This window comes from Carassius gibelio, chromosome B21, assembly GCF_023724105.1.
Source record: "Carassius gibelio isolate Cgi1373 ecotype wild population from Czech Republic chromosome B21, carGib1.2-hapl.c, whole genome shotgun sequence".
In the NCBI taxonomy this organism is placed as follows: domain Eukaryota; kingdom Metazoa; phylum Chordata; class Actinopteri; order Cypriniformes; family Cyprinidae; genus Carassius; species Carassius gibelio.
In genome coordinates this window covers 4,509,950-4,524,096 of record NC_068416.1, presented here as the reverse complement: position 1 = coordinate 4,524,096, position 14,147 = coordinate 4,509,950, and the positions used below count along the sequence as shown (strand labels likewise).

Below are 14,147 nucleotides of genomic sequence, written 5' to 3'. Positions count from 1 at the left end.
CAAATGTCCTTACTTCAATAGCAGATCATGACAGAACTGTGTTTCCTTCATTCTCCTGCGCCCCCTCTAAAGGATAGAGACGTGAACTGCAGCCAATTTATCATTCGCTGGAAGAGAACGGCTCCGATTTTTTGATTGGTTGGCTTGGTGATTTTTGTGATTGGTCGGCCAGAGAACGTACATATCTGTACATAAACTGTATTTCTTTCTTTATTTCTTAAATATCACAATTACTTTCCCAAATAATGAGTACATAAAATAGGATGTATGCATTTCAGCAACAACTGCCTCACAAATGCAATTGTTTTTCATCGAGCTGCATTTAATGGCGATCATTATGCACGGCTTTTTGGCGCCAGCATTACGTCACGTGGAGTACGTGAATCGAGCTCGCGTTCCGCGAAACGTGACAGTGACGCGTATGAACGGAGAGAAATGACGGAGCGGTTTAACCGGAGACTGAGTCGGCTGCGGGAGCACCACGCGATCTGTGAGCAGAGACACCGGAGAAACAGCGCGAAGGACGGAGTAAGTACTGTTCTAACACAGTAAATATCAACTGTCGATTTATTTTAACGTTTGTATCCGTGTTATTTAATTATTAAATTAAGTGTTCATGGTTTTATGTAGATAGAGTGGGGGAGGGAGAGAGGTACAACCACCAGTTGATATGTTTTGCATAGATTAGTTTTAATGAATGATTTTAATGAGGAAAATGGCAAGAGCTGACTGCCAAAATCGCCCCCTTCTTAAATAAATATTTTTAATTGGTATACTGTACATATTTATATCTGTATACGTGATGTAGAACAATTCTACAAGAGAATCAGTGTCAAAAACGAAGCAAGTAATGTTTAAAGAACTAAATATGAACTGTGGATTTATTAATCAGTAGCATCGGTGTTGTGTGGAAATTAAAGATGAAAGATTAATAATGCTTCACGCGATGTGTGATCTGCGCCCCTCCCCCACACGAGCCGAGCGGAGCGGAGGCCCAGAGCAGAGAGCGAAGCTGAGAGTGAGCGCTGAGCAGAGAGCGAGGGGGTGGGGGAGGGGCGGCTGGTTTCTGTTAGAGTTGATTTTACTAATGAGATGGAATCTGCCACACTTTTAACATTAAACAAGGCGCATGGACACAAACTGTACAAGAATATGAAGAAAGAATCATACACCACTTATGATGAAGAGGACTTTAATACTTTAAAATGTTGTTTTTGAAATGACTGTAAGTTAACTTAAAAAAATGATTGATTATAGATGAAAACTTCACATCAAGATGGACAGAAGAGGGATGAGGAGGATCTGGATGGACAGAAGAGGGATGAGGAGGATCTGGATGGACAGAAGAGGGATGAGGAGGACCAAGACGGACAAAATGACTTAATCCAGGAAATTTGTATAGAGGTAAGTAATAGTTAAGGGCAGTTTTGTTTATATTATTAAATTTAAACAGATCGTTGGATATATTTTTATTATACATACATTCACAAACAGCTAAATATATTTTCATCTGAAAATTAGCTTTTTGTCTTGTACTCCCTCATGTAGATTTAAACCTGTATCATATTCTGTGGAACACAAAATAATATTTTCAGATTTTCTTTTTCTTCTGTTTATTGCAAGTCGATTCTTCAGTAGGGTTAGGAATCATTAGAAATTTTCCGGTTCTGCCTTATGGTTCCGTTTTCAATTCCAGTTCCATTAAAATCATTAAACAACTATAAAAATAAAAATAGTGTTAAGGAAAACTTAACAATATTCAACTACTCCGTGCTTAATACTGTTTATTACTTACTGTAAACTTAATTTAAAGGTTGGCAATGTCAAAATGCAACATATATTACGCGATACAAATTTTCCGGTTCCATTTAAATAAACTATTATGTTTTTTTACCATTTTACCTTCATTGAATGTAGTGTTGCTTGAAGGTATAAGTAATGTTGAGTAATGCTAGTACCAGTCCCTCCAGAAAAACGTGATTATGCGATCGCCTGATTTAATGCATAATCAGCCAAAGGCCGCACATTTATGCTGGGTTGCATTTTTTCAAATATGTCGCTCTTTTGTCGCATAAATTGACGATTTCAGAAAGCAAAATATGCGGGGCTAGCATGATTTCATAATCCCTGTATTTTCGTTGCAAAAAACTCACATATATATATATATATTAGCAGAAAGTTGAAAAATGTTGCGTTTACTTCACACAAGTAAAGCGCCAATTTCCCCTATTGCCCTGGGAACCTTATGAAGTGACGTAATTACATGACGTGAACATCATCTGCAAACCCAGCGGTGAAACTTGAAGCGTGCAAATCCTTCTTATTTGCCAACAAAAATAAGCGCAAAAGAACGCGTGAAGCAGTTTCCCGATTTGTTACATGACAGTGGAGACAAATTATATTGCGTGAACTTGCGAAAACTGCGGTTTGATGAAATAGAGAAAAAAGGGTGATTCCCCCAGCACCCCCTTCTCACTAGGCTACTAACACTGTTGTAGTTTCATTCGGAAGTTGATGCAACTTTACAGTTGTAAGATTGCACTTTTTTGTTACAGAACAGTACCAAAAACTTACAGTTGTAATTATATTAGTAGTATGTAAAATAACTTACGTTGCAGTAAGACATTGCAACTTAAATATTCTGTGATTTAGTATGCTCGCTTATCATAGGAAGTAATAAGAAATTACTCTTTACATTAAGGTAGTAGCCTAGTGAGAAAAAGGTGTTGGGGGAATCATCTTTTTTTCTCTTTTTCATCAAACCGCAGTTATTGCAAGTTCACGCAAATTCATCGGATAAAATTGCAAAAATATCCCACATATTCCATCGCATTTTTAAGAAAACGTGCCGCAAAATCAAGGATTTTTGCCCGCAACAATCACAAAAAAAATCAGCGTTTTTCTGGAGGGACTGTAGTACATCAATAACATTTAGCTTTTCAAGCAGGAAAAAGCTGATTGGCCAAATAGTCCCTTGAGAGCTGAGACACTTGTTATTCTCCTCAAATTAATGAACTGTTATACTTATAACCATGTATACACACTCTCCATAAAGCTCCTATTTTATAGTGGTCGACCGATATATGTTTCTTGACTGCAGATATCTTAGAAAGCAGGGGGCCGATAGCTGATATAAAGCCAATATGATTTTTTAATTATTATTATTAATATTTAAGAAGTTTAAAATCACTTGACAATGGATTAAAAAGTAAATGTGGAAAAGAAACATGCTTATGCTGCATTCACAGCAGACGCAAATAGAGCGTCTGACGTGAGTGATTTCAATGTTAAGTCAATACAAAGACGGGAATAGACAACCTGTGAAGTCCAGCCGATGTCATTTTTGTTCAGGCTAGTTACATCTATTTTGAGCTACCAAAAGCTGTAGTATGCCTGCCCAAAGGGCTAACAGGGATTTTGGAATTTAGCGAGCCCTAAAGTCAAGAATAAAGAACAGTCACTGATAGTTAGGGTTAGGGTTAGGGTTAGGGTTGGACCAAACCAGACTAACCCTAAAAACCCTAACCCTAACAACATTTATAAAACTATTACACTGTGTCAACATTTTAACATAATGTTAGTATCCATCAAATTGACAACATTATAGTTTACAGAAAAACCAATACAATTCCCATTATAACCCTGAAAAACCATTCTTTGTGTTTTTGGGAGGAGTTTTTATTTATGTTTATTTTATTGTTTAACAGGCAAGATTATAACTGTATAACTACTTTTACATAATTAATTTAATTGCTGAATTTCACTGGAAAGATTTTATTTTTATTTTATATAAATAACTATTTCTTTAGTCAATTTGTAAAGTATTACATATCTTACATTGTATTTGGGATTGGTGGAAAAAGTGCTGAATGTTTTATTTCATCCAAGTGAAATTAGAAAGCAGTTAGACTGAACTTACATTGGTATTAAACGCGGAGCCAGGTGCGAGTCGATGCAGGTTGTGAGCGTGTGTTGAGCCTCATCATACTGCCAGATGCGCTCGTGAAGAGGTGCAGGGCGAGCCAATATAACCCAGTGTTACGAAACAGGCTGCGTGAATACAGCAAGTGTGAACGTCTCGTCCGTGACGCGAGATTCGTGCCATGTGGGGAAGATAGGAGCGAGTATGAGTAGGGGTGTGACGGTTAGTATATAACCGTGAGACCGGCGGTTATAGTTGAACACCGTCATTAGAACTCTATAACCGCCAAAACCGTGTCATTAAAATATTTTTTACAAACATTTTTTATCAAAAATTATTTTCATTTTTTAGATAGGATCATAAGATGCGCAATATATTGGGAGACATGGTTTTTACCACTTAATGAAGTTTTGTAAATCGTCAGACATGATATTTACCACTTCATTAAATTTTGCTTTGTAGAAAACCTTTCTTAAAAACGAATTTCGTTTTGTACAAATTTTATCTTAAATTTCATCAACCAATTGCATGTATTTTAATAAATAAAAAGCAAATATAGCAGACAATGATAACCGTGACATGGAAGCACCAGCGCGCGTTCACTTGCACTGCACTGTGAACTAGAGCGCATCTCATCGCAAATGAAACTCAGCGTAGGCCTATGCTTCATACATTAGCATTAAATATCTTTGCTGCATCCTTTCTAGAACAGACAATGGCTTTTTTTGCGGCTCGCATCAGCAAAGCATTGCATCGCAAAACAATCAGCGGATGGCGGACGGGTGCGGCTTTGAAATTTGCTCAAAAAACGATGGTGCGGATGATGAGTTTTGTGACAGATCTCCTTATAAAAACGGAGGTCTGAAATCTCTGCCCCTTTACCGATCAGAGTGGCGCTGATACGGAGTTAACCCGCTACCTCCAAGAACAACCAATTGACTCTACGGCAGATCCACTACACCCACATCCCCCCCCCCCCCCCCCGGGCGGTTATGTTATGAACCGTCACTTTTGACTCACGTCATAACCGTCATCACCAATTCTGAAACCGGCACACCCCTAAGTATGAGAAGCATTCAGAGACACACTCAGTGTGTGCGGTCTTTTGAATTTAGAATACCGAACATGCATTATAAACTTATTTCAAATTAATCTTTTGGGAAGATAAAATGTGTAAGACAACATTCATGTACTAACAAAACCTCTAATAATGTGTTCACACCAAATGCGTTTGACGCGAATTCGCGCCTGTCACCGGAGCTGAAAAATTTGAACTTTGCCGTCAATTCGTGCCGCGTTAACCAATCAGGAGCCTGCTAAGAGTCACTCATTCAACATGGAGGAATGACTGATGTTGTCAGTGAGCAGTCAACTGGAGCTATATGACAAAAGTTCATATTTCTATAGAAACAGGAATAAAGAGGAATTATATATATATATATATATTAATAGATTAATTTGAATAAAGGCCAAAGATAAGAAACGTTTAGTTTTACACCAAACTAATTATATTTTATCTTGACCACTAAAGAGACATCAGAGCCAGCGGCAAATGTCAGAAGGTCTAGCCGAGCTGAGGCTGCTCGCGGCGGATACATGATGATGGAGCTCCCGCTGATCATGTGGAGCTCACGTCTCCGAGATCGGCGAAACACATTTTTTAAATAGACGCTGTCATTATAAATAAACCTCATATCTGAGTTTAAAACAACTACATTCTCGCCTGAAATACTTTTAAAACTACATTTCATGACACGATAACCGTAATATTTTGAAAATTATCAGAATAAAAATGGCGGTTGAAAATGCTGCGTGAACTCATCTGGCACAAGCCCCCCCCTTGACGTAAATTCGTGTCTATTGTGAAGTTAATTTCACGCGCGAATGATCTCAAAATGTTCAAGCGGCAAACTAGACACGGTAGGCGCAAATTTGACGCTCTATTTGCGTTTGGTGTGAACACAGCATAAGAATGTATCTTTTATCCTCCAGTACTGAAAACAGAACCGATAAGGGAGCTCTTGATCGTTAATTCTTGTATTGTGACGCAGCTTTTGCAAATTACCTTTTTAGATCATTGTCTGTATTTTTGAAGTTTAAGTTACATAATGTTTTTCTTTAGTTTTAATTTGCCTAATTATTGATCTGACCCTGTAGACGCCATAATCCCACTCTGTCTCTCTCCCGCTTTCCTTTCCTTTCCTATTTTTTTTTTTTTGTAATGGTGGGCGTTTAATAAGTTGGTTAGAGCAGAGCTGATTGGGGAGAATGGAGGTGTGCTCACTATATTGGTTAGTAAGACTGCACTTACTACACAGAGCTGTAGTTCGCTGACAAGCTACGCAATATTGTGTTCATAACCAAATGTAATTCATCTGCGATTATGATGCGATATTGTGTAACTTGTCAGCGAACTGCAGCTCTGTGTAGTAAGTGCAGCTCCATTTGAAAGCAGCTGATGGACATTTACCACTAATCACAGAACCATCTTTACTGATGAGACACGCATTACAATCACATGCGATTAATCCTGCAGCACTAGTCCTATTTGAACTTATTTGCCACGTCATTGTTTGATACAAATTATTCAGTCTTCGTTGATATCAGCTGTGTATAACAGCAAAACAGAATATCAACGCTGCACTTCAATATTATAAAGTCATCCTAAAAATGAGGCTGCTTGGTTTTTTTGCTTGCTGGCAGAACAGCTTTGGATGATTGTGTCATTGTTCCCATAGTTCGTTCATGGTATTTTGGCACATATGTGCACATATGTGATCACACCTTAAAGAGAAAGAATGTTTTGAGTTTTGAAAATTACTTTGTTTCATAGACAGAGACAATTTGACCTCTCAGTACATGACCCCATTTTATTCTTCTTTGGGTTGATAGTGTTTTGTATTTGGGGAAACATAAGTGATTTTATTATTTTTTAACCAATATATATTTTTAACCATTGTTATCTTTCCTAAATAACTGTATTGTGAATGTTTAAATTGTGTTTGTTAACAGGAGCAATCGAACCAGGGCAACAAGGACTGGAGTGATCTGGATGAGAGCGAAGGCTCAGTCTTTGTTCCTTCAGTGGAGGAGTCTACTGATGATAAAGACCTCGATTCAGAAGAGTCCCCGATTGAAAAGACCATTCGAAAGACTGTAAAAGACACAATATTTAATACATTTAAAGAAGTCAAGAAGGCAAAGCAAAAAACTCCAAGAAAGAAGGCTAAGCAAAAAAGTCCAAGAAAAATGACAATCAAAACAAGTCAGCGAGATCCTAAAGGCAAACGAACGTGGAACAAAAAACAGTACTGTGTTTTCTGTGAAAAGGCACAAAGCAAGCTTGCTAGACATCTTGAAAGAAGTCATTCCAATGAAACAGAAGTTGCTAAAGCCTTTAGTTTTCCCAAACGTTCAAAGGAACGCAGGATTCTTCTGGAACAGCTCCGGAACCAGGGTAATTATTATCATAACATCAAAGTCTTGGAGACCGGACGTGGAGAGATCATTACCTGGAGACAACCGACTGAAGATGCAGACATTTCTGAGTTCCTTCCCTGCCCGGATTGTCTGGCGTTCTTCATGAAGAAAGACCTGTGGAAACACTCTAAGACGTGTCGAGGACAGCGGGATGTGAAGAGAAGCAGAGGAGAGCGAGTGAGATCAGCTGCAGTCTGTCTGATACCAACACCTGCACAGTGCTCTGCTGGGATCAGCTCTCTCCTACAAGCTATGAGACAAGATGAAATCTCAGAGACAATCATGAAGGACAGTTTGATCTGTCTCTACGGTGAATCACTTTATACAAAGTGCGGTCGTGATAAGTCACAGCATCAGTATATCATTCAAAAGATGAGAGAGCTGGCCAGGTTTATGATCGAAGTGAAGTCCAGATCCAGAGAAGTGAGTAACCTTACACAGCTCTGTAACCCTGAGAACTTTCTCCTAGCCATCGCCGCTTGTAAAGAAGTCAGCAGCTATCAACCAGATTTAAATACGTTTAAAACCCCGTCCCTCACTCTGAAGATTGGATACTCGCTGAAGAAAGCCTGTCAGCTCAGTTTGGGACAGAGTTTAATGGCAGGGGACAGAGACACTGAGAAGAAGCTGAAAAACTTCATCAAGCTCATTGACAGTCATTGGCGTACCAACATTTCGAGTCAAGCCCTCAACACCTTGCAGCAGAGCAAGTGGAACAAGGGAGACACCATCCCTCTCACAGAAGATGTTGTGGCTCTACAAAAGCATCTCAAGAGTGTGGAGCAGGTCTCAAAAGACAAACTCAAAGAGAACGTGAATGGCGCAGAGTGGAAAATCTTGGCTGAGACGTTACTCTGTCAAATCATTCTTTTTAATCGGAGACGTGAAGGTGAGGCATCCAAACTGCTCCTTGCATCATTCGTGAATCGAAACGTGAAGCCTCCTAATGAAGATGTGGTCAAATCTCTGACTAAATTAGAGCGGGAGCTGTGCAATGAGCTGACTCGATTAGAGATCCGAGGGAAGAGAGGTAAGAAAGTGCCTGTCCTGCTGACCAAGGACATGCTGGAGTCCATGGACCTGCTGAATGAAAGCAGGAGCACAGTGGGCATCAGCGAAGCCAATCCTTACGTCTTTGCAAGACTGGGGGCTTTAACACACATCCGCGGATCAGACTGTTTGAGAAAGTTTTCCAAAACGTGTGGCGCAAAAGACCCCAGGAGCCTTACGTCGACCAAGTTAAGGAAACAAATAGCTACTCTGAGTCAGATCATGAATTTAAAAAACAATGAACTCGACCAATTGGCCAAATTCCTGGGACACGACATTAGAGTGCACCGCGAGTATTACAGACTGTCCGAGAATACAATCCAACTCGCTAAAGTTAGCAAGCTGCTTTTGTCTCTAGAAAAGGGATCTGACTGTTACAAAGGAAAATCTTTGGAAGAGATTACATTTAGTACAGAGGGTGAGTAAAACTTATCTGGATTTTTACACTTCAGTGATTATACTAAATGTATTATATCTGTTTTTATGTTGTTTTGTATTTGACATCTTTAATCATGTGCTTCACAGAGACTGAAAATGACAGAAGCGCTGCTTCCGGAGGCCTGCGAGAGCATGAATGCAGAACCACAGAAGCAGGTCAGCACTGAAGGATCTGTTGGTTAGCTTAGAGGCCATATTCAACCGGTCGCGGATTTAAAATCTGCAAGAAACAATCCACAACCATAGAGTCCTGGAGTAAAACATATTCGACTCTGTCTTAACTTCAAAGTGATCATTCAACCAAAAATTTAAATTCTGCTGTCATGTCCTTGCCCTCGAGTCCCAAACCTGCATGAATTTCTTTGTTCAGTGGAACACTAAATATTTTAAAGAATGTTTGTAACCAAACCATTTTGGGGAACCACTAAATAAATAGGAGAATAAATACAACGGAAGTTGTGGAAAATGCTTTAAAAAAAACCCTCTAAAGTCCAGGTAATTCATATTCACCAATAGACTATTATTACCTGTAACTCCCTACAGAAGTCAATGGTTTGGTTACAAACATTTCATCAATATATCAATATATCTGCCCTTTCCCCTGAACAGAAGAACGTGCAGCAGTCTCAAACAACTTTAGCCACATATATATTATATCAAATCCACAAATATGTGTGAAGAACCAAAGCAAAGATCAGTTATCACGATGAGAAGATCTGTCATCTGTTAAATAATCTCAAGGATTGAGCCCCTGCTTTAGATATAAAACTGTTTTGATACGCATTGACTGATTTACAGCATCACCTTTGCTTAGAAAGAAATTGTGTGTTTGTTATGATCGTAAGAAACCATTTTTGCTTCTAAACAGACAGTTTTGGCACGTGATTTAACTTGTACTGTTGTGATCTCCAGATGCTTCAGAGAAAGATGAAGAACCCTCTACCTCAGTAAAGACAGTCGAGCGCAAGCGTCGTGTCACAGAAACTGGTAAGCAGTCAGTATATCAGTTAGACATGTGATTTTAGGGTTGGGTACCGTTTACATGTTAACCGGTATGTTACCGGTATCTTGAGATTTGGTGCCGGTACTCAACAGTTACTTTTTACACTAATTTACTCTCTGTGTAAAAACAAAAACATTTATATCAGGGGAAAAAAGCCCAAAACAGCTTATTTAGTTTGAATTTTCCCTCTTTTCCTCGCTTCTCTATTAAATGACTTGTAAAAATTTCTTTTTTTACTTTCAAATTAGAAGCAATTTGCTGTAGATTCAGTTTTACTACAAAATACAGCGCCAAATTCATAGAACTTTTATTAACAAAACTAATAAAAATAAACCATGCTATATGCCTAATATAAATGAACAAATTATTTAGGCTTATGCAACGTTTACTGGGTAGGTGTTGGGCTGTGATGGTGGTTGTCAGGTTTGGGGGGGGCTTAGTTTCTGTAATCTGGCCAAATACAATTTACTGTCGGGGATTTGTGTCGCGTCGTGCTGCATCCAGTGTAGCAGCACACATTGATTATAATGATCATCTGGGTCTGCGCTGGGTTCTGTTACGAGTAGCAGGGCTGACATCACACCACAGAGTCTCTCTCTCTCTCTCTCTCTCTCTCTCTCTCTCTCTCTCTCTCTCTCTCTGTAACTTATGAACAGATGTGATCTTAGTTACCAAGATTTGGCACAGATTGATTTAATGTGAATCTGTAATCAGTAGTACCGACGCAAATTGGTTCGTACCCTTAAAATTACAGAATTTGGTACCCAACCTTAGTTATTATAGACTCAGCATTTTCATTTATCACTCAGTTCTGACATGTTTTTTTTTATTTATTTAACTGTTGTGATCTCCAGTCGCCTCAGAGAAAGATGAACAACCCTCTTCCTCAGTAAAGACAGTCAAGCGCAAGCGTCGCGTCACAGAAACTGGTAAGTACAGGTGCATCTCAATAATCAGAAGTTAATTTATTTCAGTAATTCAACTCAAATTGTGAAACTCATGTATTAAATAAAGTCAATGCACACAGACTGAAGTAGTTTAAGTCTTTTGTTCTTTTAATTGTGATGATTTTGGCTCATATTTAACAAAAACCCACCAATTCACTATCTTAAATTAGAATACTTCATAAGACCAATACAAAAACATTTTTAGTGAATTGTTGGCCTTCTGCAAAGTATGTTCATTTACTGTAAATGTACTCAGTACTCGGTAGGGGCTCCTTTTGCTTTAACTACTGTCTCAGTTCAGCGTGTCATGGAGGTGATCAGTTTGTGGCACTGCTGAGGTGGTCTGAAGCACAGTTTTCTTTGACAGTCGCCTTCAGCTCATCTGCATTGTTTGGTCTCTTGTTTCTCATCTTCCTCTTGACAATATCCCATATATTCCCCTGGGGTTCAGGTCTGGTGAGTTTGCTGGTGAGTAAAGCACACCAACACCATGGTCATTTAACCAACTTTTGGTGTTTTTGGCAGTGTGGGCTGGTGCCAAATCCTGCTGGAAAATGAAATCAGCATCTTCAAAAGCTGGTCAGCAGAAGGAAGCCTGAAGTGCTCCAAAATGTCTTGGTAAACGGGGGGAGGGACTTTGGTTTTCAAAAAACACAATGGACCAACACCAGCATATGACATTGCACCCCAAATCATCACAGACTGTGGAAGCTTAATACTGGACTTTAAAGAAACTTGGGCTATGAGTTTCTTCACACTTCCTCCAGACTCTAGGACCTTGGTTTCCAAATGAAATACAAAACTTGCTCTCATCTGAAAAGAAGACTTTGGACCACTGGGCAACAGTCCAGTTCTTCTCTTAGCCCAGGTTAGACGCCTCTGATGTTGTCTGTTGTTCAGCAAATTCCTCAACACGTCTGTGTGTAGTGGTTCTTGGTGCCTTGACCCCAGCCTCAGTCCATTCCTTGTGAAGTTCACTCAAATTCTTGAATCGATTTTGCTTGACAAGCCTCATAAGTCTGCGGTTCTCTTGGTTGGTTGTGCATCTTTTTCTTCCACACTTTTTCCTTCCAGTCAACTCTCATTTAACATGCTTGGATACAGCACTCTGTGAACAGCTTTTTGGCAATGAAGGTTTGTGTCTTACCCTCCTTGTGAAGGATGTCAATGATCGTCTTCTGGACAAATGTCAGATCAGCAGTCTTCCCCATGATTGTGTATCCTTTGCAGTTGTTTTGAGTTGATTAACTGATGTAGGGCTGCTCCGATCACGAATGGCTGATCATTAATGTGCATCTCGTCAGTAAAGCCGGTTCTCTAATTAGTGGTTAATTCCATCAGGTGCTGATTTCACATAGAGTACCTGTTACTACACAGAGCCGTTGTTAATAGAGAAGCTGCGCAAATAAACGCTGAAAAAGAACGTGAATTTGCGCAGCTTCTCAGTTAATAACAGCTCTGTGTAGTAACAGCTGCTCTATGTGAAATCAGCACCTGATGGAATTAACCGCTGATTAGAGAACCGGCTTTACTGACGAGATGCGCATAATGATCGGTTGATTGTGATCGGAGCAGCCCTATTGGCATGTTACCATATTCTAATTTGTTGAGAGAATTGGTGGGTTTTTAAGTTTGAGCCAAAATCATAATTAAAATAACCAAAGACTTAAACTACTTCACTTTGTGTGCAATGAATTTATTTAATACACGAGTTTCACAATTTGAGTTAATTTGGTTGAGTACATGAACTTTTCCAAGACAGTCTAATTGATTGAGTAGTCAGTAGATCAGTTAGACATGTTATTGTAGAATATGTCTGTTTATTAACATCTGTTTGACTGTTGTGATCAGAGAATGATGATCAACCCTCTACCTCAGGAAAGACAGTCAAGCGCTCTCCTCCAGACAATCAACACATTATAGAGATGTTCTCAGGTGATCAGATCGCTCTGCTGCTCTTCTGCACAACTTATTCAGCCTGCTTAATATCTGTCTGTAGCCAAGTTTCCATCCAGTTTTGTTATCAACAGAATCAAAACTAGCTGTCTCCATCCAGTTGGCCTTTTACTGCAGCTCATTTTGTATTGTCACGCATGCAACATTTAAGGGTTCATAAACATGATTGGTCAAGTCCCCTTTATTTATATAGTGCTTTTAACAGTAGAGATTGTGTCAAAGCACTTTACAGTATTAAATGTGAAAATAATGTGTCAATAATGGAGAAAGACCATAGTAAACACACAATTTGAGAATTGAGGCAGTTCATCATTGAATTCAGTGATTCTGCAGTAGAGCACTCATCAAGTCTTTCCAAACTTCTAAATGCTTGCTATGATGGGGCAAAATGTGGACCTTTTTTTTTTTTGCAAAACAACCATTGGATGTAAACCTGGCTAGTGATGAAACCTGTGATAATAGAGTGAGGCTTCTTTACACATTTAGCAGCAGGTTTTGGAGGTTGTTGTTTAGTTTGACCTTTGTTCTGTGTTTCAGGAAAGAAAGCTCCTAAGAGACCATGGAGCAGTGAAGAGCAGAGCGCTGTGAAGAGGACTCTCACAACATGCTTTTCCTTAAGGAAGCTTCCTGGAAAAGCTGAATGTCAATCATGTCTAGATGCTAATCCAGTGCTGAGCTCAAGATCATGGCTTGATGTTAAAAACTTTGTCCATAACAATCTTCAGGCTATGAAAAGGAAACTTGCTTCTTGCAGGAATGCTGTCTAATTTCCTTCCAGAGTATCAGTCTATCAGTTTTTTCTCTCGGTTGAGTACTTCATGCACGTTTCTCTTTTCAGAGTAAGCACTTTACCGTTTTCTTTTGTTGGAGAAATATAAATCTTTTGGATTTTGTATAAACTCAAGGCACTTTACTTATATTTCCTTTCTGAGAGGAAGCATGCACTTTATATTACTTTGATTTTATTCAAAATATAAAATATTTCCATTTCTCCAATAGTGCATTTCATTCCTTCAGTGGAAGTAAGCACTTTATTAAGTCTCTATATATTGACTGCTAATCATTTCTTTTTCTTTTCTTTTTTTCATAAGTATACGCACTTTATTTACAGTTTTTTAGAAGTCATTTTTTCATTTTGAAGATCTGAACAGTGGTCAGTGCACTCTTTCATTGTGTCATTCATTTGTGTTAAGTCTGCCTGAGTTCTGTTGAGTTTCTGTGGTTCTGTTGAGTTATTCTGTCTGTATCTGGTGTAGTTCACCGTCTGGTCTCTGTGACTGAGGCTTGTGTTCAATCCCATCATGCTCTTACTCAACCTCCGAGTGTGTGATGGTCACCAAATAAAGGGCTG

General features: G+C 39.0%; 1 protein-coding gene across 1 annotated transcript in view; it reads left to right on the top strand.

Moving 5' to 3' along the window:
• LOC127985962 (uncharacterized) overlaps positions 1 to 14,147 on the top strand; it is a 215,384-nt gene that overhangs the window by 160,555 nt on the left and 40,682 nt on the right. The gene's annotated exons all lie outside the window — the stretch shown is intronic.